This window comes from Panthera pardus, unplaced genomic scaffold, assembly GCF_024362965.1.
Source record: "Panthera pardus isolate Hobbes unplaced genomic scaffold, ASM2436296v1 HiC_scaffold_17, whole genome shotgun sequence".
Classification (NCBI taxonomy): Eukaryota; Metazoa; Chordata; class Mammalia; order Carnivora; family Felidae; genus Panthera; species Panthera pardus.
Window position 1 is genome coordinate 102,240,835 of NW_026526732.1, and position 22,690 is coordinate 102,263,524.

Sequence of the window (22,690 nt, forward strand, 5' to 3'; positions counted from 1 at the left end):
AGAGGCATCTTTCCCCCCTATCCCACGAGAGCAAATTTAGAGGAACATTCTTGAAGTTTGAAAGGAAGTTCTTAACTGCAAATGAAGTAACATATGGAATTTATTATGCCAATTATTTATATGAGCTGAAAGTAAAAATAGGAGCAGGAAGGGCTTAAATAAATTCAAAGATGAGAGCTGCATAACAAATTGTTAATAACAAATTAGACTGGTTCAGGGCACGTCTATAATTTTTTCATGAAGGAAAACTGTCCTCTTCCTCCTAAAAGCTCCCTTAGTCCTGATATTGAGAGCTGAATGAGGGGTTAAGAGGGATTAGTCAGAGTTAATTGTTGCTTCCATGTATACACACACACACACACACACACACACACACACACACACACACACAATTTTACTTTTGTACTTGTATTTTGATCTCCTCATATGTTGGAGCAAAAATTGGGCGCCAGGACTAAGACTTTGAGATTAGTAACAGTAAATCAAGCTGTCCCTAGCACACAAGTGGCACTGTAAATATTACAGAACAATAAACTGGATGACAGAAAACGTGGTTACTTTTACCGTGGGCCACAAAGGACACTTTCAAAAACCTAGTGGGACTTACATGATTGAACACCAGTGCTATAAATCACTGGAGTTGTTTGTTCAAAACCTCTTGATCAAACTAAGGTATCCAAGGTGATTAAAAAAGAAAACACTAGTCTTAGGAATCAAGTTCAGTTTACCAATACCACGGGATCATTCCCTGAGAGTTTCCTAGTATTGACATGATTGGGTACAAGTCACTAGGAAGACTGTGAGACTTGAAGGTCTGCAAAGGTATTTTGAGTGTTCCTTCTCCCTCCCATCTCAGTCTCTATGAAACCTCCACCAAAGATACACTAAAGGGAAAGACATCATTTTAATTCAGAATGAAGTAGGGGCAAAGCACACTCTCCCTGGATGGTCCTTCCTCATTACTTTGTTATTGACTATTGAACAAATTATCCTTAATAAAAAACTTATTTATTAGACTTCCATATGTGTACTTAGTATTAGCTATTTCATCAAGAAAGGCTCTTGTGTTATGTATCATATCCATTTCTTCAAAAATCTTATTATTGCATGTAATTTCACTTCCCTCCAGAACTAGCAGTAAAGCTGGTTAAGTTGCAATTACCAATACAACTGCAATATAAAATCAGATGTGTATTTCCACAGGCCCTTCTCATTTTGTCCAACTCTCTGTGGGCATGGATAGCACAAAGTTAAAATGCTTAAGATCAAGGTAATCAGATCACCACTAAGTAAGTAAAATGTAGTTGCCCATACGAGGTAATTCTGCTCCACCTGTGAAGAATGAAGAACCTGCAAGCAGCACCACTGCCTGCTGTCCCTGTTGAGTTATTAGGAGCAAAAGAAAGAACCCTTGCCCTTGGCACATAAGCTATCACACTTGAAATAGATTTTTCCAAAAGTGCAATCTGATCATCCTTGCTGAATGTCTGTAAACTCAGAATTATCGCTGGAGTTCCGAGGCGGACTGAGACTTCTAGAAATAAAAGGCCCGTGAAAATGGGTAAGTGCATGTATGTGTGCACGCACACACACGCTGAAGATTTTCACTGAACCCAGAGAAAGGGGCAGGCTGTCTGCTTTCCAGTGAGTGGTTTACAAGTATTTACAGAGCCTTTAGGATGTAACTTGTGCTATCCTGGGCACTGTGGAAGAAGGGCAATAGTAGAAAAATGGACAGTACCATTCCTAACCCAAAAAGATGCACAGAATTTGTAAGGGATTCAAGACAAGGAGCAATTATTAAATAAGGTGACTGGCAACAAATACCATGTTATGAGTCATGCTCATACAAATTCAATTCAGCAAACCTTTATTGAGTACCTTCTAAATTTGGGGCCCTCTGCCAGCTGTCTCAGGAGATAAAAGGAGTAAGGTTCAGGTCATACTGTAAAGAAGGGAAGGAAGATGGGGAAATATCTCATGTAGCGCCTGAGACAAAGCCTTCTGCTGAGCACTTCAGCCCACTGACTGATCGAACAAGCAGAACAGTTTCCCACGGCAAATAGCACTTCAGTTTGCAGATGAGGGAACTGAGGTTCAGAGTAACATCCAAGATTTCATCTGCTGCTAGACTCAATATTCTATCTAGGAGGACCTGTGTAGAGTTGTTCCTAATACTGGGCTGCCTTCTTAGAGACCAGTAAACTGTGGGGTTACCACAGGCTGGCCTAGGGCTGGTCTGTGATGCCCCATCACCGGTTCCCTGGCAAAATGAAAAACACACAGCCAATATTGTGAGTGTTCCTAAAACAGAACTTGATTAAACAGAAGGGACTATGTATATATATGAAGTTGTTTCCTTTCTCCTTTTGTGACATTAAACATCCATTTGCAAAATGATCATGCCAGTGGATAGCAGCTGTTGTTACTTTCCAAACTCTTTTTGTTCTAGAAAAGTAAACTCAGAATTGGTACTCTGTGTCAGTTCCTTGTGTACTCATTTGAATTTTTCTTTTAAATGGTGTTTGAAATCTAACAGACCATTTTGAAGTCAGTCTGTGTGCAAAGTTTGGTGATATGAAGAATCTACAAACTTTCAACACATTTTTAAAAGGAAAAAAAAAATTCTGAAAGCTCTAGACCATTTTTTTTAGCTTATACCATTTCCCCAGCTTTAGCTTTCGACCATTTTCAAACTCTCCTCCATCCACATTTTTTAAACAAATTGCTCAAGCCACAGGAAAATGCCCCACTTTGTGACCTCCCTGGAACCTCATCCTCTTTAGACATCTTACATGATGTGAGAAATGAAAGCCACTTAAATGAAAACAAGACAAAAGTGTTGGTGAAGTGCATCAAAGGCAAAGGACTGATCTTCCAAGTGCATTTATTTTTCTGCTTTAAATGATCAACATGGCCCCCTCCACTTCAGTTTGCCTTTCCTGATGATATAAGGCTACACTGCCTCCTGCTCAGTGTCCACAGTAGCTCAGCCCTCCCTTCTCCAGAAACACGTATCAGGGGGAGGGAGAGAGAAGAAGCTTGGTATCTCAAGAGTGGGGAAGAAATGAATCTCATTGTAGCCGCATTCACCATGTGGGTCTGGCTAACAATAGAGACAGAGCTGTGAGGGGAATGGTGGCGGCAAGTTGCAGATGAGAATAGTTTATTGCTCAGTCGGAGTGGCAACAATCTGGACTTGTGTGCCTTTGTGTCTTCTATGCCAATGGCATGTTTCCCTCTCCCAAACTCAAAGCTATGGATAGGTCCTAACAAGGACAAAGAGTCACAAACTATCATCTGACTTGAGGTTATGTGTTGTCTTGTTAGTGACAATGAAGTGGCAGAACTGGTACTCCCAGGTCCCAGCCCTCCTGGAGACGAGGCGACACCAGCACAGCTGGGTCCAACATTTGCCAAACACCTCGGATGCACAGCCCTAGTGGGGCAAAGGCTCTGAGCTAGTTAAGGGGAAAGATCTTGCTTATCTACCTTTGTATATCTCACTTCCAGCACAGTTCTGGCACCTAGTAGGCATACAATAGATTCTTGGTGAATAACTAAATGGAGGGATACGATAAGTTTTCAATAAGTATGCATGAAACAGAGAACTGAGCATACTGTCCAGTCCAGTACATTATTTGAGGGCTAAGACTGAGTCAATAGAAGTGGCCCCTTCTTTAGGAAAAGTTATAATAGTGTCATGATTAATCAAGGTTCATTTTTGTTTGTGTGTCTGTCTCTGTCATCTTTCTCTGCATCTGTCTATGTTTGTATGTTTGTATCTACCTACCTACCTACTTATCTGTCTCTAGGTCTTTCTCACTGTCTCACTCCCTTCTTCCTTTCCTCCTGTCTTTCTTTCTTGCCTACTTTCTCAGTGGCTTGAAGGAGTCCTAACAGAAGAGTTTCAGAGGAAAAGCAAATTCTAACTTAGTGCTTCTTTTAGTCACACAAAGGATCATACCCATTTAGCTTTTCTGTACCTTCCATTTCTCTTCTAGCATGCATCCCCTGCCCTTTAGTCCCCCCTGGAAGTAGGGCCATGGCCTTTTAAGCACTGAGAACTCTCTGTGGTCCCTGTCATTTATTCTGTTCCTGAGACTCTCTGGGAAGCCACCAGGAACAGAACACAGGAAAGGTGGTAAGGGTTTACTCTGGAGGGCTTGAGAAATTGTCGAGCATAAAAGCAAAACTCTAGGCAAAAATCACCCACGTCCTCTATTAAATGAGGCTTGTCATCACGTTCAAAGGACAAAAAAAGCCCTGTTTCATTCGCTACAGTTTCTTCAATTTTTTTTTTTTTTTATTTTACATGCTGCTTTTTAGGTTGGTCAGGGTTGTTGAAGGAAAGAGAAGGTGCCACAGTTCAGCAACCTCTAATATGAAAGTGAAGGATTTTTTATTTTCCCTTATGTGACACTCCTTACTGACTCCCGGGAGCACACCCTGTCACAGCCTGCTCACACTTCCCACACCAGCCTCCCACTGATCTGTAACCACATCCATACACAGAAGAAGCTGGGACTCCCCTCCTGCAGCCTCACGACACATGCAGGCAAGCATTGCCACTTCCTGCCAGCACAGGGCCAGAGCCACGACCCTGGTTCCCAGATCCTGTCCTTGCTGCACAGTGGCACAGATACAGACCCACCCTGGCTTTACCACTTGCTCCTGGCAAGCTTCCTTTTGATATACCTTCTGCACCAGGAGTAGCTCTTTTCTGGCAGCCTAATCTTCACTCTCTGTATAGGACCTGTCATCCTCAAATAAGCCCCACACTTGGCTCACAATGTGAGCAGAGTTTCCCGGGAACACCTGCCTGCTTTTGTCCATCTCTCAACCCCTCGATCAAACACCACCACCCTCATGAAGACTTGTGCAATTTGCACGAGTTGCAAATTCTCCCTCTCCATTTCCTATGGTGTTTTTTTGCTGTGAGCAGTTGACAAACAAGCAATCCACCTCAATTTTGTCATTTGTAAAACATATACCAATTACAAGGGAAAAATACAATAACATATATGAACAACTGGCACAGAGTGAGAAATCAATACATCTTGTTTTCATTTATTCATATATCACAAGTTTTATTTTCATTATAGTTACTTATATATACATCTTGTCTACAAAACAGGATAAGCTCCCAGAGCAAAGATTCCGTCTTATTCATCTTTGTAAATTGCCTAGCATAGTTCTTTGTGTGTAGTTCCTTAAAGTATCTATATATTGAATGAATAAGTTTACTCTCTGCCTCAGTTTTCTCATCTGTAAAATGGGAATGAAAATAGCTTCGTTATTTCAAAGCATTATTATCAGAATAAATTAAAATGCTACATATAGAAACATATTGAAAAATAAAAATACCAAAGCTAGGCAAGTATGGGCCATCATTTGATACATTTCTATATGGACACAAATGAAACAACGTTGCCCAATTTATCCAGTAGAGGGCAATGACACATACATGGATGATATTCAGATTCTTGGTAAGACTCCACAACCATAAATTAAAAAGTGAGAAACATTTTGTTATTATGCAAACAAAATAAAGTGATTTTTCAGTATGTAGCTGTTTCTTTCACCTCTTTTACTGCTTTGTCTATACAATTTATATGTTTAGAAAGGACCTTCTACTCCACTGGGTGTTTCCAGTGTGGTTCAGTGACCTGATGTTCTAGTTGCTCTATTCAAACTTCCACTTGCCCATTTGCCCAGAGTGAGGAATGATTCTAGCCTAGCCAGTAGGGAAAGAATGCTGTTTTCACTGGTTTTATTACCACGATCATGCGCAAAAGCATTTCTACAGGACTGGTAAGGGCCTGGTCCCAATCTGGAAAGCAGCCTGGAAGGGATTCCATACTGGGGGAGGGAAGAGAGAAAGACTTGGAAAAACAACGCTGACCATTGTTTCCTTAGCCTGCTTTGGCTCCCCTTAGTCTGCTCTGTTAGGACACTGAGCCCATTGACTAAAGCCATTGACATTTTCTTAGGATGGTCTAAGTCTCCCAGAGATAAGGGAACAGTAACCGGTGGTGGAAGAGTGAGCACAGGCAGCAGAGTATACACACTGCACATGCTTCTATTCCTTACTCCTTTCTGACTTACTAAGTCTCAAAGAGAAAGATGGCTTGAAGGAGTAGATGTATGTAAGGTGTGGTATTTGCCCTTGAGGAGTTAAAAATTTGACATGAGGGGCGACTGGGTTCCTCAGTTGCTTAAGGGTCCAACTTCAGCTCAGGTCCTGATCTCACGGTTTGTGAGTTCGAGCCCCCATCAGGTTCACTGCTGTCAGCACAGAGCCCATTTCAGACACTCTGTCCCCTTCTCTCTCTGCCCCTCCCCAGCTCATTCTCTCTCTCTCTCTCAAAATAAACTAATAAAAGTGTTTTAAAAATTTGACACGAGGCAGTCAAATATACCTTAAGTTAACACAATCCGAATGATGCTGTGAGTACTCCTGTGTGTCAGGCACTGGGCTAGGGAGGGGTAGATGATACAAAGACGAGATGTGAGTCTCACTCCAAGTTAGTTCACAGACCAGAGAGCTGAGGACCTATGTGAAAACAACTGAAAATAAACAGATGCAAATGTGGTGATAACAGAAATAACTACAGTCAGTTATGTTCTAATGCTTATTTTCAAAAATACAATTCTGTTCTAATGATTGTTGTATTAGGGACCATTTTGAGCATAATGTGAATTTTGCATCTGATTATGTGCACTTCACCTGCAGGAAACATTAGGTGAGTGGAGAAAACTGAACCCAGATGAACTGAGCAGTGTAGGAATATCCAAAAGACACACACGTACGCACACACACGTACGCACACACACACACACACACACACACACACACACACCCGCACCTAACAGTGCCTCCGCTCCCTCAGCTCATTGGGGGCTCTGGGCCACAGGCACCATCTCTGCTATTACAGCCTTCCCTTAGCTTTCAACCCCCCTCCTCCCACCAACTTACAAGCTGAACCGCTCTGACCCTCATTTGCACCAGCAAACACTGGGTCTCATTCAAGGTCAGGTGCCCTATTTATTGCAGTATTTATGTACTTCTTGAACCATTTTGCATGTGTAAAACTGCACTGCTGTTTACATTCAGTTTCTTTTGTTTTTGTGTATTGATGTGTCACAAAGTTTTTGTATGTTGTGCCCCTAATCCCATTTTCGCCATAAGCCCTATGGCTTTCATTGTTTGATTTTGCATAGCACAGTGATTTTTCGGGGAACGTAGGTAGCATTACTGAAGAACTGACTAAACAGCAAGCCCTTGAGTGCATAAAGCAAGGAGCTCCTCCCCTGGGAGAGGGGAGAAAAGAGGTCCAGGAATGGCCTTCCGCAGAGATGAACGTGGAGAATCACAACAATATGGAAGAACATGAGTATCTCCTTCAACTTGCCTCATAAGAAGACTAACAACAAACAAAAAAGGGCTTAAAATGGTTTATAAAAGTGCATGTAATACAGCAAAGCAAAATACATGAAAAAATAGCTTAAAAATTAGGCAGAGAGGAAACAAGATAAATTCTGGTGTTAGGTAAGCTTACGTAAGGCATACTTAAGCTCCATACAAAGATGTTCTAGAGACAGCCACACATTTGTCTCAAAGCTTCCTAGCCATCAACGCCTGGCTCTCTACTGGTCTGATGTGATCTAGAGAGGATTTTGTAAATTCTGTGCCACAGTGTACAATACGGTAGTCACCAGCCACAAGCAACTATGACATGTGAAATGCAGGTAGTCCATATTGCTAAGTGTGAGGTATACACTAAATTTCAAGGACCAGCATACACACAAAAAATAAGGTAAATATCTCATTAATAATTTTATAATTATGTGTTGAGATAATATTTTGCAATAGGTTATATAAAATACATTACAAAAGTTTATTTTATTTGTTTCTTCTTGTGTGTGTTTTTTTCAATACGGCTACATGTGTGCCTCACATCTGTGGCTCTCATATTTCTTTTGGACGTCCCCAATTCAGCAGAATGTATAGGCTGCATATGATGATAGATGATCATCTAAAAAGGCCTATTTCTGAATAGTGGTGAGGTCAAACAATGCTTCTTGACAAATGTCTGCGATGAGGATTTATGTGTGGTTGCTGAGAGAAAGAGCCAGTTGTCTTAGCAATCAGCTAAAATGAGGGTAGCATTAATGGGCTCTTGGGAGAAGCAAGAAGCCTGATTAGTTCATGAACCAAGTAAAAGACTACACCACCTTGCTGGAAGTGAGACCCAGGAGAAAACACGGATTAATCCTCATGAAATGAAGTGTAGCGTGTGTGTCTTTGGACATCTGCCCAGGTCTGCATGCTGTGTGTGTGTATGTCCATGTATGTGTCCTTCTATGTGACCCATGTGTGTTCTTGTATGTGTACCTGTGTGTGGATATCTTCCTGTGTGTGTGCATATATATGTGTCCTTACATGCACCTGTGTACATGCACACCATTGGGTATGTGTGCCTATGTGCACACTTGTGTGCATGACTGTTTATATGTATCTGTGTGTCTTATATGTGCCCATGTCTGTCTTCTATGTTTGCCTAAGTATATATGTATGTCCTTCTGTATATGTGTGTGCACACAGTGTGTGTCCTTGTGTGGGGTGTGTGCCCATGTGTATGTGCCTCTGTGTGTGTGCCTTTTACATGTGTGTGTATTATTTGTATGTGATGTAGATAAAAAATTGCATGGGAGGGAGAAAGTAAGTGTGGAAAGATGTAGTCAGAGCCCAGAGGGCAAAGCACTTTGTATATCAAGTTTGGAACTCATCCTGTAGATATTAACAGGTTTCAAAACAGAAAATGCTATAGATAGATTTTTGGATAGCCCATATTGACTGTAGTAAGGAACCAAAACTGGACAGGAACTCTTCTTTTGAGGAAAGGGATATCTATAAATTTTGATAACTTTGATTCTTAAAAGTTAGGAAGCATAATATTTAAAGCTTCCATTCTTATATATTCTGTAGAATGCATATCCTTTTGCCTTAGGTATCTAAAAACCTGAAATGAAAGCTGGCACTATCCATTAGCATGTCAGTCCCACGGGGGGAGAGGGGGTGGATTAATACATCATGCACTTAATCATTAAGTTTAGGTAGCCCCATTTTTCCCCTCACTATCTGTAAAGGCATTTTACAACCTTTGTCATATCATCTTGTGAGAAAAGCTTTAGGGTTCTCCCTCTTTGCATGAAAAGCAAATAAGACCCCCATGTGGATATGAGCCTTCTCCTTAGTTTGCTAGAGTCAGAGCTAAAAACCGAACTCAGAGCCCAGAGCAGAGGTCCAGAAATCTACCTGCTTTTCTGCCCTAAATACATGTAAGGACATGAGTGATGAAGGTTTTCAGAGTATGGGAGGGATTTGCTGCCTCCCCTGCACTGCCACTCAATAACTTTTACCTCTGACCAACTCCCTTCTTAATCTTCTTAATCTGGCCCATTTACACAAACACAAAGGGGTGATGTCACCCTACATGTAGTTAGGGTATCTGTGCCTTTCAGCAAGGTTAACATCAAAGGACATACTTTTCCTACCCACAGTCTTGAAGAGTGAGTAATTTTAACTGTTCAGGCACTTCTATATTAATGGGTTCTTCTACATCAGTGGGGAAAAAAAAATCTTGATGGAGGCCCAGTAAATGCTCAGGAATTCTGATCAATCTTCTAATTGTCATGTCCTTGCTTGACTCACATTGGAATGTTACTCAGGGTTTACAGAATATGAGTGACAAAAAAGGCCCAGTCTTCACAAACTTAAACTTAAGTGAAACCATTTAAGTGTTACATATGCTACTGAATATTTTAACTGTTAGATGAAAATAATGAATCTAAGCCATCTGACAAATATATACATGGAACATTGAGTGCAGCACAGTAGATTGAGCCCTAGACTGAGGAATGTACATGATGTAGAGCTGTGGGGCACTGGACCTCATGACATACACAGGCATGTAAGCCCTAGAGAAGTCCCACACTAGATGAATCCTCAGGCAACACATGGATGCCCTGAGTTTAAAGTTTTTTTGCAGTGGAAAGTGAGTGGTGGACACAGTAAGTGAGAGATACCATGAGGGACTGTTAAAGGGTTTTTAAATGACTTGATCAATTTCATTTTAGTTATTTGCTCTTATTCCAGCAGCTGTGGTCAGAAGAATAACACTGGGAGTGAAGTAGAAGTAGAAGTAGAAGTAGAAGACGTTAAGATATTCTAGACAGAAAGCAGACAGAGTTTTTAAATCAATAGTGGTGATTATGGTGAAGAAAAGAAAAAAAATGCTAGAGCTCAAGTAAGACTTTGTAAGTGATTGCATGTGGGAGAGAAGACAGAAAGGGACAAGATGACTCAGGAGTTAGCTGACATGACTGGGTAAATGTTAAGGCTACCTGAAACAGAGAATATAGAGGGAGGACCAGAGTCCACGGGGTAAGGAAGAGTTTTGTTTTGATTATTTTACATTTGCAGTGGTTTGGAACACCCACTGGAGACATGTCCAGGAATCCATGGGATGTCTGGTTCTGAAGCTTGAGACACAGTTTGAACCACACATACAGATGAATGAGTTATCAGCACCCTGAAATAGAATGATGAATATAGCTGAGATTAACTCATGGAGTGGATCAATTAAGAAGAGTCATGGCTGAGTCCTAGCCCAAGTCTGGAAATCTCTACATTCCAGGAACTAGTGGAGAAAAAAGGAGCCCATGAAAGAGACAAAAGGTAAAAACAAAAACAAAAAGGAAGACCTTAGAAAGGAACCAGGCAAGTGCAGTTTTATGGAAACAAATGGAAGAGAAAGACCACAGAGGATTTGGGGAGGCCCCTGAAGTAGATTCTTCTGAGCTGAGTGCTGTGCTCCAAAGAGGAATTACTATGAGGAGAGGATGGGGAAAAGCGTATCTGAAGGGAAGATCAGCATTGTGAGATGCAAGCACTCTAAGGATGCTCACTATAAGCCTACAGATTTCTCTCTCAATAACATCAGTGCATAGCACAAGGCTATGTGCCAAGCAAAGACTTAAATGTAAGTGTATCGAGATGAAGTGACTTCCATAACAAAACAAATTAAGTGCCCAAAGAGTGCTAGTCAATGGAAAACCATAATAATCACACCCATCACATCATTTAAACCTCACAGCGGCCCATGTCTTAGACTAACATGAAGAATTTGAGGTTGATAACTTGCCTAAGGTCATACTGATAGCACATGGCAGGCAAGGGACTTGAACTTGGGTCTTCTGAATTCAAGCCCATACTTTCCCAGTTGTATTGCACTGAGCCCAGTTTCTTTAGCAAATTCCTTACATTTTGCACAGCACACAACAGAAAGTTGGGGCCATAAAATATGTAGGTCCCACCTCAGCTTTACTCTAGGACTGGTGGTATCAAGGGACTTAGCTAATGTGACAACACTGACTTGCATCTATAGAAAATGGGAGCTTCTGCAGAATTGCCTTGAGGTTGTTTCCCTTGGTAGGGCACTGCCACTTCCAGAGCTGTCTATCCAGTAAATATACCCCACTTCTTCCTCACTAACAGAGCCTCAGTTTTGTTTGGAATGGTGATGGGCATAGCACCACTACTCACCTCCCCAATTACCCCAGGCCAGGAGCCACCACATGACTGGGTCTAGGGACAGACCTGCCTGGGATGCTCTCTGTGCTCTACTTGCTCTCTGCCCTTCCTTCTTGGAATACAAACACAATGGCTGGAGGCACAGCCATAATTTTATGAACATGAGGACAGAAGCCATAGGCTAGATAGAGAAACAGGAAGACAGAAGGAGGCTTGCCTCTGATGGCAAATTTAAGCTATTATACTGGCCATGGATTGCCTACCTACAGACTTTTTGTTAAGTGTGAAAATGAAAGTCCTTACTTATTTAAGATGCAGACTTTCATCTATTCTGCTAATTGTTAAATGTGACCCCAGCTGATACAAAGAGCATCCGTGCCAGTGTTTCCCAGTACCATCCAGCCTACTTTGTTCCTACCTTTCAGTACCTGGGTTTGTAACTCACAATTTAGAGGTGCAGAAGGATTGATTTCTTCAATCAAGGGAACATGCAGGTAGCTTGTGTTTATGGAAGATACTTTCAAACCAAACAGTTGTACTTCTTTCAAAATAAACCAGATAAGCAAAACTGGATACTTTACAATCTAATAGAAATAACTTATTACCACAGAATAGTAGTTAAGAGCTGGGCTTTGAAGTTATACAGACTGTGGTATGCATTTCAACTTAACTTCTCTGAGCTCTGGTTCACTTTTCTGCAAACTGATAATTATACCAATCTTATAGTGTTGTTATACGGATTAAATGGGAAAACGTAGTACTTCGTATGGGGCTTTGGCACAATCACCATAACCTCTGTTAATGATAGAGGTCTTACCCCATCTTCCTGGGGAACGATGCAGAAGGGAAGACACAAAATGTCTCCAGGTAAAGTCTGAGACATGAATTGAAAAGAAAACTTTAAGCCAGTGGCTTCCCCAGCAAGTACTAGAGAGGGATCTGATGGAAGCAAAAGTGATTCTGAGAATCCAGATCACTTTCAGGTCAAAATTACAGTCACTGTGGGATGATTCGCACAGAGTCTAGGACACAGCCAGAAAGCTCCTATGCTCAGTCAACCCCAGCAAAGCAAACTGCACTCTGCAGTGGTGGTCAGAGATCCAGGACCTGGGGCACCTCCCATTCCCCCACTTCCTGTTGGCTCTCAAGAAAGTGAGAATCAACATTTCTCTTGCCAAGATGCCACATTATATGGGACCTTTGGAACTTTCTTATGCAACATGAAGATAAAGAAGATAACCATGCTTATTTATAAACCTAAGTGTACTGTTCTCTGATCCAGGGTTCTTAACCCTTTTGAAGTCTCAGATCTCACTGAACATCAGAGAAAAGCTGTAAACTTTTTTTACAAAAATGCATGTATACCACCACTAAATTTTGCTTATAATTTTAGAGTTTTCAGATCTCTCCCAACAGCCCTGAATTAAATCCATGTGCCCACTATGAGTGCACAGACTTTGGTAAATCATTCCAACACTAAGCATTATTTTCTTTCTTTATAGTAACTGTCATCCATCAGACTCCTAGCATTTCATATTTTACTTTTTAAAAAGTTTGCAGTGTGAGAGAACAGTGAACTATCCTTTCATTGCCTTCTATTAAAGCCCAGCTTTCCAGCCTTAAGAGTTGTGGAGAAACAAATCTTGTTTAAGGTTTGTTTTTCAGAGATTGGAGATTGTTTTCATTTTGTTTGTTTGTTGGGTTTTTCCTGTTTGGATTTTTTTTTTTTCTCTTCATTTGTAGTTGTTGGCAATAAGCTCTTCTGGCGGTCCAAGGTAGACCTATCTGGGCTTATTTTCTTAAGATGGCAGGAGGCCAGCCCAGAGGCTTACAACTGGGGCAGTTTTTCAGTAGACAAAGGGTAACCAATAGCTCCTGCCCATCGCTTGTGTCAGGATAACCCATGTCACCAGCTGCCTCAACAGAGTGGGATGTGTCTTATTCATTGCTACTTTTCATACCTTGTCTTGTTGTTGAAGGTAATCTTAAGACTAAATTCCTATGCTTAAATACAATGTGAAAATAAGGGATAGTGAAGAAGCCTGTATTCTCACACCCAGTCCCTACCGGAATGCAATGTATTAGACATGATCAAATAACCACAAATTAACCCCTGACAAAACTGATGATTGATTGCTATTTACCACATGCCATGCACCTTCCTAAGCAATGAAAATGAATTTCTTCATTTAATCCTCCCAACTACCCTATATAGCAGGTACTATTACTATTCACATGGTACAGCTGAGGAAAATGAGGAACAGAAGGTTATACTAGAGAATTTACCAGAAATTCCTTCCAATCTCCTTTTTCCCAGAGGAGATTGGAAGACCGACTTCTTCCCTTAGGTTAATTCAGTCCTCACAATAAGTAGCACGTACTGGGGTGCCTGAGTGGCTCAGTGGGTTAAACATCAGACTCTTGATTTTGGCTCAGTTCATGACCTCATGGTTCATGAGTTCGAGCCCCATGTTGGGCTCTGTGTCAGCTGTGTGGAGCCTGCTTGGGATTCTCTCTCCCTCTCTCTGCCCCTCTCCACTCATGCTATCTTTGCCTCTCTCAAAATAAATAAATAAAAACTTTAAAAAAAATTAAAAAAGAAGCACATATTGTGGGAAGACTGAAAGCTTCCTACATAGCCTGATATAGATAAGATATTTGGAAGTTCATAATATAGCAGCCAGAACATAGCAGCTGCTTATCCTATTTTAAGTAATGAACCAAAGGTCCCATAATTACTACCTACAGGTGCCCTTGGCCCCTCACCACTCTGACACTTCTGACACTCTAATGCAGTCAGGTTTCCCAGAAGTATGCAATAACTGGCTTTAGTATTACTGGGTACAGTGAACTTACAACATGGAAAAGTCAAAAGATTATGCTCTTCCTAACTATGGTAAGTTAAGACCCTCCCCAGTCATTTTAATTTTATCTTTATATCTTTGTTTTCTGCTCCCTTCTCTACCTTTTGGTTACTAGAGCTTTTGGTTCGGTCTTCCTCAAGTTGTAGATCTATTGTATGTACATGAAAAACACAGTTAAGACACAAAGTTTATCTTAAGGTCACCCCTTCCCTTGGATGCTCCCCACCCCCTCTGTCTTCTCCAGTGTCAAAACCCGCCCTTAGGGTGGGATCAGGTAGAAGCCTTATACACCCGGTGGGGATTCTGAAGCACAGCTCCCCCTCTCAAGGGCCGTTGCACGTCAACTTTAGCTCTAACGATGGCATGTCTTCCGAAAGGTTTTAGATATGTTAACTCTTCTGCTTGTGGGGGCAACACTTTGGGGGTCACCTGACTGTTCCCAGGGCTGCTGAAATGGGAGCACAGGCACCCTACTGCTCCCACTGCAGGTAAGAACATCCCGAAAGGAGTTTTCACAGTCCCTAAATCTTCCGACAGTGTGACTGTCACCCTCCTCTGGAAACATGGAATATTTTCAGGGCACACTGAAATTTTCTGCATGGAAGAAGCGGTAAAATGGATTCGCTCACCAAGGGTTACGCTTAAGAAGAGAGTCTGGAAGTGACAGGTACTTCTAAAAACTATTTGGAAATTGTGTCTGCCTGGATTTATTTTCATTTATCAAATATTATTTTGCTACCGTACCTAAGGTGGTGTAACTAATGTCTCCAATTGCACGTCCTCACACCCTGGCCTCTTGCCTGCCAGCCCTGTGGGAGAAGGGCGCCAAGTGACATCAGCAAGACTGCTCTTTAATGGCCGGCATTATTTCATTAAGGAAAATTCCTATTGCCCTTCTTCCCTCGCAAACGTGCCAAGTGGACAGATTTTGATTTTTCTTGGCTGAGGGAATTAAAGACCAGGGAAGTGGCTTTGCGCCCCCTCTGGCGTTTCCACCCCAAGTTCAGGAGGTGCCTGCTGAATCCAATCACTTTGAGCAGCTAAAATTTCAGGTTTGAATTTCATCGCAGAAATGCACAAAGCCTGGGAGGTGGTGACAGTATCAGAGTGGGGCTATTATCAGTTACCTGTTATTCTGTTGTGACTCACAGCTGGCCCAGGTGTATCCCCCCCAGGGAAAGGCAGGAGGCCCTGCTGAATGCCACATCTCTTTGTTGCATATTATCTCGTTAGTTAAGCTGTCAAGAAAGTTACCAGTAAAGAGGTTGGGGGTAGAGGGACACACAGAGTTTAATCCAATTAAAACTTCACTGGCTTTTCCACATTCTTGGTGTCCTGGCTCAAACTAGGAAGAACCTTTTCAGTGTGGGGGCGGCAAGGGGGTACAAAACTAATCTTACATGTTTATGTTGCAACAAGGTATAACATAAAGCATGAGGCAACAGAAAAAGATTTGTGGGATGGGAGATAAAAAGAGCTCACTTTTAACAGTTTTCTCAAAGGCCTTTAACCCAGGGCTGTTTTTGGCGTAAAAAAGACTCACTGAACAAGCCAAGCAAGAAAGCTCTAGGAGCTTCTACCCAAGAGAGGTCTTTCTTGGCAGATGTTTTGACCTGACTTCTAAGAAGGGATTTGGTGATCCCAGGAAGATCTTTCTTTTGAGGGCTAGAGGAAACAATGACTGCAGTACTTGATGCCTTGGAATTAAAACTAACAAATGTGCTCAGATTTAAATCTACACCAGCACATATTGACACATATTGACACAGATGGTATATTTTAGTGCTAAATCTATTTTTCTTTGCTCACAATGGGAAACATGCAGTGTGAGCTCACTTGACAGAATGGGTTCTGAATGAAATCTGTATTCGAAGCAAACTTACACATGAGTCAACCTCAGGGTCTTTGAATGTCTTCTGAAATGGAACCCACAGGGTGAGCAAGAGCAGGGCTCTGTCCTCTGCTGGGTGAATGAGAGATGGCCAAGCTCTGAGGACTGCAGAGATTGTGTGGGTGAAGAGAAGGCCTTCTTCGATGAAAGCATTTATCTCTGATATTCAAAGACTCTATTTTCATTTGAATTCTACAGATAGGATGCTCATTACAAGAGGTCCTGATGCTTTCAGAAAATAACACCATACACTCTTTCAAAAGCAGTTTTCTACCTTGGAAAAAAATATTCATGATATAATGTTAAGTGAGAAAAGCAGGTGGATGGGGCGCCTGGGTGGCGCAGTCGGTTAAGCGTCCGACTTCAGCCAGGTCACGATCTCGCGGTCCGTGAGTTCGAGCCCCGCGTCGGGCTCTGGGCTGATGGCTCGGAGCCTGGAGCCTGTTTCCGATTCTGTATCTCCCTCTCTCTCTGCCCCTCCCCCGTTCATGCTCTGTCTCTCTCTGTCCCAAAAATAAATAAAAAACGTTGAAAAAAAAATTAAAAAAAAAAAAAAAAAAAAAAAAAGAAAAGCAGGTGGAATTCTATGGTGGCATGAGTTAAAAATTACACAGTCATGGGGCACCTGGATGATTCAGTCCATTGAGCGTCTGACTCTTGATTTTGGCTCACATCACAATCTCACGATTCATGAGATCAAGCCCTGAGTCAGGCTTTGTGCTGACAGTGTGGAGCCTGCTTGGGATTCTCTCTCCCTCTTTCTGTCTGCCCCTCCCCTGCTCACTCTTGCTCTCTTTCTCTCTCTCAAAATAAATAAATAAACATTAAAAAAATTACACACTCATACATACATGTAGGCACACACACACGACTCAGTATGTTTTTATACTTGTCTGATACATACAACACTATTCATGTTACCCATCTCTAGGGAATGGGAGTAGAAGTAGAAAATTATTTTATAAGTATACATTTTAGTCATGTGAAAAAAAACCTTTGAGTTCTAATAAAACCTTGGGGGAATTATGGCTAAACTGAAGTAAGCTTGCAGTACTGAATGTTTCCTAAAGACCAACACAGCCCTGTCTTTTTGGCACCATACAAGGGTGTGTGAGTAATGACTGGTATTAATTAATGTCTAATTATTAAAGTTATTTTTTTAAAAGAAAATTTCAAGCTTAATATACCTAAAAAAATCTTAGAAAGTAGAGGGGCACCTGGGTAGCTTGGTCAGTTAATCATCTGACTCCTGATTTCATCTCACATCATAAATGTCATAGTTCATGGGATTGAGCTGCACGTCAGGCTCTGTGCTGACAGCATGGAGCCTGCTTGGGATTCTCTCTCTCCCTCTCCCACACCATCCAGCTTGTACTCTCTCTATCTCTCTCTCTCTCTCAAAATAAGTAAATAAACTTTAAGAAAAAATAAAGGCTTGTTGACAACAGCTAAGAGAACTATATTACCTTTTTTATGAGAAAAGAAAACAATCTTTTGATAGGATTTATATATTAGTGTATTGAAGTGATTCTTAAGCAGATGAAAGGTTATAGGCCCATTTGATAATCTAATTTTCAAATGATCTATTTCTACAAACTAAGGTCACAAACTTAAAGTGCTGTTTATCATTTGCAAGGAGGGCGTGATCCATGAAACTCTTGAAATCCATCCAGGCACCATGTTATCAATGGGATGGTTATACCAGATGTGCCTTTTTGGAGTTACCTATGGAAATTACCTGAGTTTGAAGCAACAGATAGATATTGGATATGGAGGAATGGGAAGAATATTTTTAAAAATCTTTACAGATGACCTTCTCCCAAAACGATCATTTCTGCCCATTGGGATCTCTGAATCTTTGGCTAAGAACCTCCCCTGTAGCTTCCTCTGGTTTCTGCTTTTTGCTATTGTTGTTCTAATGAGTAGGAAGAAATAAGGAGCTCTGAGGGAAGGCAGCTGAAATCTGTGGGGAGTGATTGCAGCAGCAAGTGGTAAATGAAAGTAGGCCCAGGCATGATTCCCTGTGATTAGCTGAGAAGCACACTCTGGGGACCTTGCCAGGATCAAGTATCCAGGTGAGGCACTGCAAGTAGCCCAAGGCCACTGTGGTGTGGTGCCATCTGAGGATAACCCCCGAATCTTCCAAAAGATACGGCTGTCTGCTTCTCTATACACCACCCCCAGTCTCTCCATTGACACTAAATAATCCAAATCCTTCAAAGTCTATGAGTTGTGACCCAGACTTCACTACATAGTAGGCCATGCAGGCTCAACAGTCTCTTCTTGGCAGCACCTCTCAAGTTTGGCTACACAACAGAATCACTTGGGGGGTTGTTAAAATCCTGATGCCATGGTCATACCCTAGATGAGTAAATCAATATTTCTGTCAGGTGAGATTCAAGGTTATTCAATGCATAGCCACTGCTTTCTAGTCCTTCTTGGAGAAGCTTTCCTCAAAGCATGCCTGCAACCATGGGGGCATTAGCAGCCTGAGGTTTCACCTCTGGACTCTGTGTATACATTTCCTGAGCCATGGATAAGCCTTTCACTTAGTGAGATTGACTAGTTAACATCTTCAAAGTTTATGGAATGAGAGCAAATAAGAAAAGCTTATTGAGATGTCACATAATTACATTCTGCTGCTGTCCTTATTTTAATGTCTCTCCAATTTGACAGTAGTGTGGAGAAAGCAATCCCTGCAACTGAAGAGACACAAACCAGTGGTCAGCTATCCATATTAGTACATTAGCAAAAGTAATTATCAGTCAACTCTTTTATCCCCAATATTGATCAAGAGACCAAAGCACACAAAGAAATTAAGCAATTTTAGACTGTGAATTGTGGAAATATTTTAAAATGTGTTTAGAAATTAACCAGGATTCTTTCCTTTGTAAGTACTAGGAACTAAATTCAAAGTAGCTCAAGCAACAACATAAAACAAAAGGCAGTAATAATTTATTGGCTCATCTGGTGGATTTAAATATGGCTTGATCCACGTGCTCAGGAAAAAAAAAAATCACACTTCTCTTTCCAACACCATTAAACCCTGTATTCTTTCTTGTGCACTGCATTTTCAAATCTCTTCTTTCCAAGTGGAAAGAAAGTGGCCCTTAAATGTTCAGTCTTCTATGGTCCTTAAAATCATTAACCCTAACACATAGATAGAACTCTACTTCCAGCGTCCTTGTAGCACATGTAACAGAAGGATTAGCTCTGCTTTGAGATCCATCACTGTGAACAGAAAGACAATGTCCCATGATTGGCCAGGCCTGGGTCACATGACTACCCTGGTGCAGGCAGGTTAGCACCATGAATGGCAGTTTGGCCAGAGCCACAGGGGAGGGAGCACAGTTCTTGCACAGAGAAGAAGCAGTCAGGCAAACATCCTATGTCTACCATATCAGGTCAATTGTGCCCCCCCTCCATGTTGTTTTTGTACCAAGGATATAATCATATAAGGGAATAAAACCACCTCTAATATTGTAATTAATTGCTATCAAACCTTATGTATTATAGAGTACAATGCTACAGAGCAATTTGTCCAACCCATACATATCCTTTCTCAATGTTATACCCTGTGACACTAGACTGAATTTTTATTTGCTGTAAAAATAAGTTTTTGCAGACAACAGAGTAATTCCCATTGGAATAATTGCTCAGTCACTAACCAAGAGAAACATCATTATAAAATGGATCTGGTAGAAATATGCTTCATTGTTTTCTTGTATTTTTGCAAGTTTAAAAGTGCATGAAACCTAAATTAAGTGAATTAATGATTACAAAGCAATAATTCATATACTTACCAACATAACCACCACTGAGGTCAAAACACATTACACGGCCAGCCCTGCAGGATCCCCCTCGCTGGTCTCCCCATCATCACATTACAACTCCTTCACTTTAAGAGGTAAATTTTGCCTTGACTTTCACAGTTACCATGTTATTTCTGTATAGTTTTACCTCTGATATAGGCATCCCTAAAATTCTGGTAATTCTTTTTCAACTTTACATAGGTGGAACGATACATACCTATTCTTTTATGTTGTGCTTCTTATGCTCAATTTGTTGAACAAATATTCATCCATACTATAGACAACCAGTATTTGTGTTTTTTCCTTGCTATGTAGTATTTCACTGTGTAAATATATCATAATTTTTTAAATCAGTTTTTGGTAGATGTTTTCATTTTTTCCAGTTTGAGCTTTCATAAGCAATGCCGTTATAAGAATTCCTATATATGTACCCTGATATACTTTGACACACATCAGGATCACATGGAAGATTTGTTAAAACACAGATCTCTGGGCCCCACCTCAGAGCGTTTGATTCAGTATGCCTGATGTGGGGCCCAAGTGTTTACATTTCTAATAACTCCTTAGGTGATGCCAATGCCACTGATCTGGGAAAAATACTTTGAGAACCACTTATCTAGTCCTTGCTACTCAAAGTTGGTCCATGGACCAGCATCATAGGCACCATCTAAGAGATAAAATTCTATACCCAGAAATGTAGAATTTCAGACTCCAAACCAAACCTATTGAATTCAAATTTTAATTTTAACCAGATCCTCAGGGGATCTGGATATACACCGAAGTTGGAGAAATTACTGTAATTTATACATATCTTGAAGTGGAATTTTTTTCCAGGTCATAGTAATGTGGATATTTTTAACACTTCTAGATAATATCACACTGGTTTTTATAGCCAATTTAGAATTTATACTGCAACCACCAGAAATAAGTGTATATTTTGGTTTTGTAAACTGATTAGAAAAAAAACACAATTGTTTACTTTTTAACTTAAATAAAACTTCCAAAAATGCTCCTAACTTATCATCCATAAAACATCTTCCCATTATCTTAAGTGGGTGAAAATATTAAAGAGTATAAGACCCTTAGTTATTCCATATATTCCCTTTTTAATTTAGAGAGAATCATGAGCTCTTAAAGATTTTTGAAAAACATAATAAAGTTATAGAATTTTTCAAACAATCTTCAAATACATTAAATAATTTTTCTTGGATAGGTGATAGAAATCAAGATGGTCATACATAATTTTTTAAATATTTGATAAAACAGTATCAAATTTTAATCCACCCCCCCATTGAAAGAAAAACCTAGAAAGTTTTGGAGATACTTTCAAGTTTAACATGGAAACTTTCAAACAGAAGTGATGAAATCTTAACTTTTTATCTATTGTCATAATATGGTGAGTGTTCAGTGGCTTACAAGTGCCACACTCTATACTCAACTTCTATCTTTTTTTTTAATGTTTGTTTATTTTTGAGAGAGAGAGAGAGACTGAGAGAGAGAGAGAGAGACATGGGATGCGAGTGAGGGAGGGGCAGAGAGAGAGGTAGACAGAACCTGAAACAGGCTCCAGCCTCTAGGCTTCGAGCTGTCAGCACAGAGCCTGATGAGGGGCTCGAACTCATGAACCGTGAGACCATGACCTGAGCTGAAGTTGGACACTTAACCCACTGAGCCACCCAGGTGCCCCTCAACTTCTATTTGACACTTATTTTTATTTAAAGTTTCCTTAATATAAAAATATTATTTTTCTGATAGTATTAAAAGTTTCACATCTTCCTTTTTATTCTTTCCTTTTATTTTAGATACACAAATCAAATCTAATGACTGCCACAGGCTTTTGCCACCATCTGTAAAAATGCCATTCAGATAACACATACAATGGAGGGAAAAAATACTATCACAGAGTGAATGTGAGCAGTAAGGAAATATAAACATGAACTACTTCTAATATTCTATCACATAACCTTAGATGTGCCCTAAAATATACTTCATACAAAAAAGACAATATGAAAACCCCATCCAAAATATTTCATGTATTTTAATGCAGAAAATCTAAAACATCCATTTAATGTTTTTTTAATTATACTAATCATGTTATGGTGGTTTCCAGCCTAATTAAAGGATAATTAAGTGTAGGACAATAGGTAAAAAGTATCTCTCTTTTATAATACAATCATTTATGCTAATGCACTATAAATTGAAATGGTAATAATACTGGAGACAAAAATAAGCTTGCAAGGGAAGTCTGTAATAGCTTAATATAGCAATACCATTCCCCATTACACATATAAAAGGGAAACTTTGCTAAAAAGAGTGTACTGGACATTTTCATTTATTTGCTCAATGAAGTGTTATCACTTTACCACTACTACCTCCCTGTGGTAAAAAGTATAGTCCATAAAAGAAGCTTATTGGTGCTGTCCATTAAGTTGACTTTGTTTTCTTTTTTGCATATATTACATGTTGGCTTCTCAGACATTAGGGTTCAGTCTGACCAAGAGCAGTATAGTAACCATCCAGCTGA

General features: G+C 40.4%; 1 long non-coding RNA gene across 1 annotated transcript in view; it reads right to left on the reverse strand.

The window, feature by feature from the left end:
• LOC128777696 (uncharacterized) overlaps positions 1 to 22,690 on the reverse strand; it is a 477,594-nt gene that overhangs the window by 340,155 nt on the left and 114,749 nt on the right. The gene's annotated exons all lie outside the window — the stretch shown is intronic.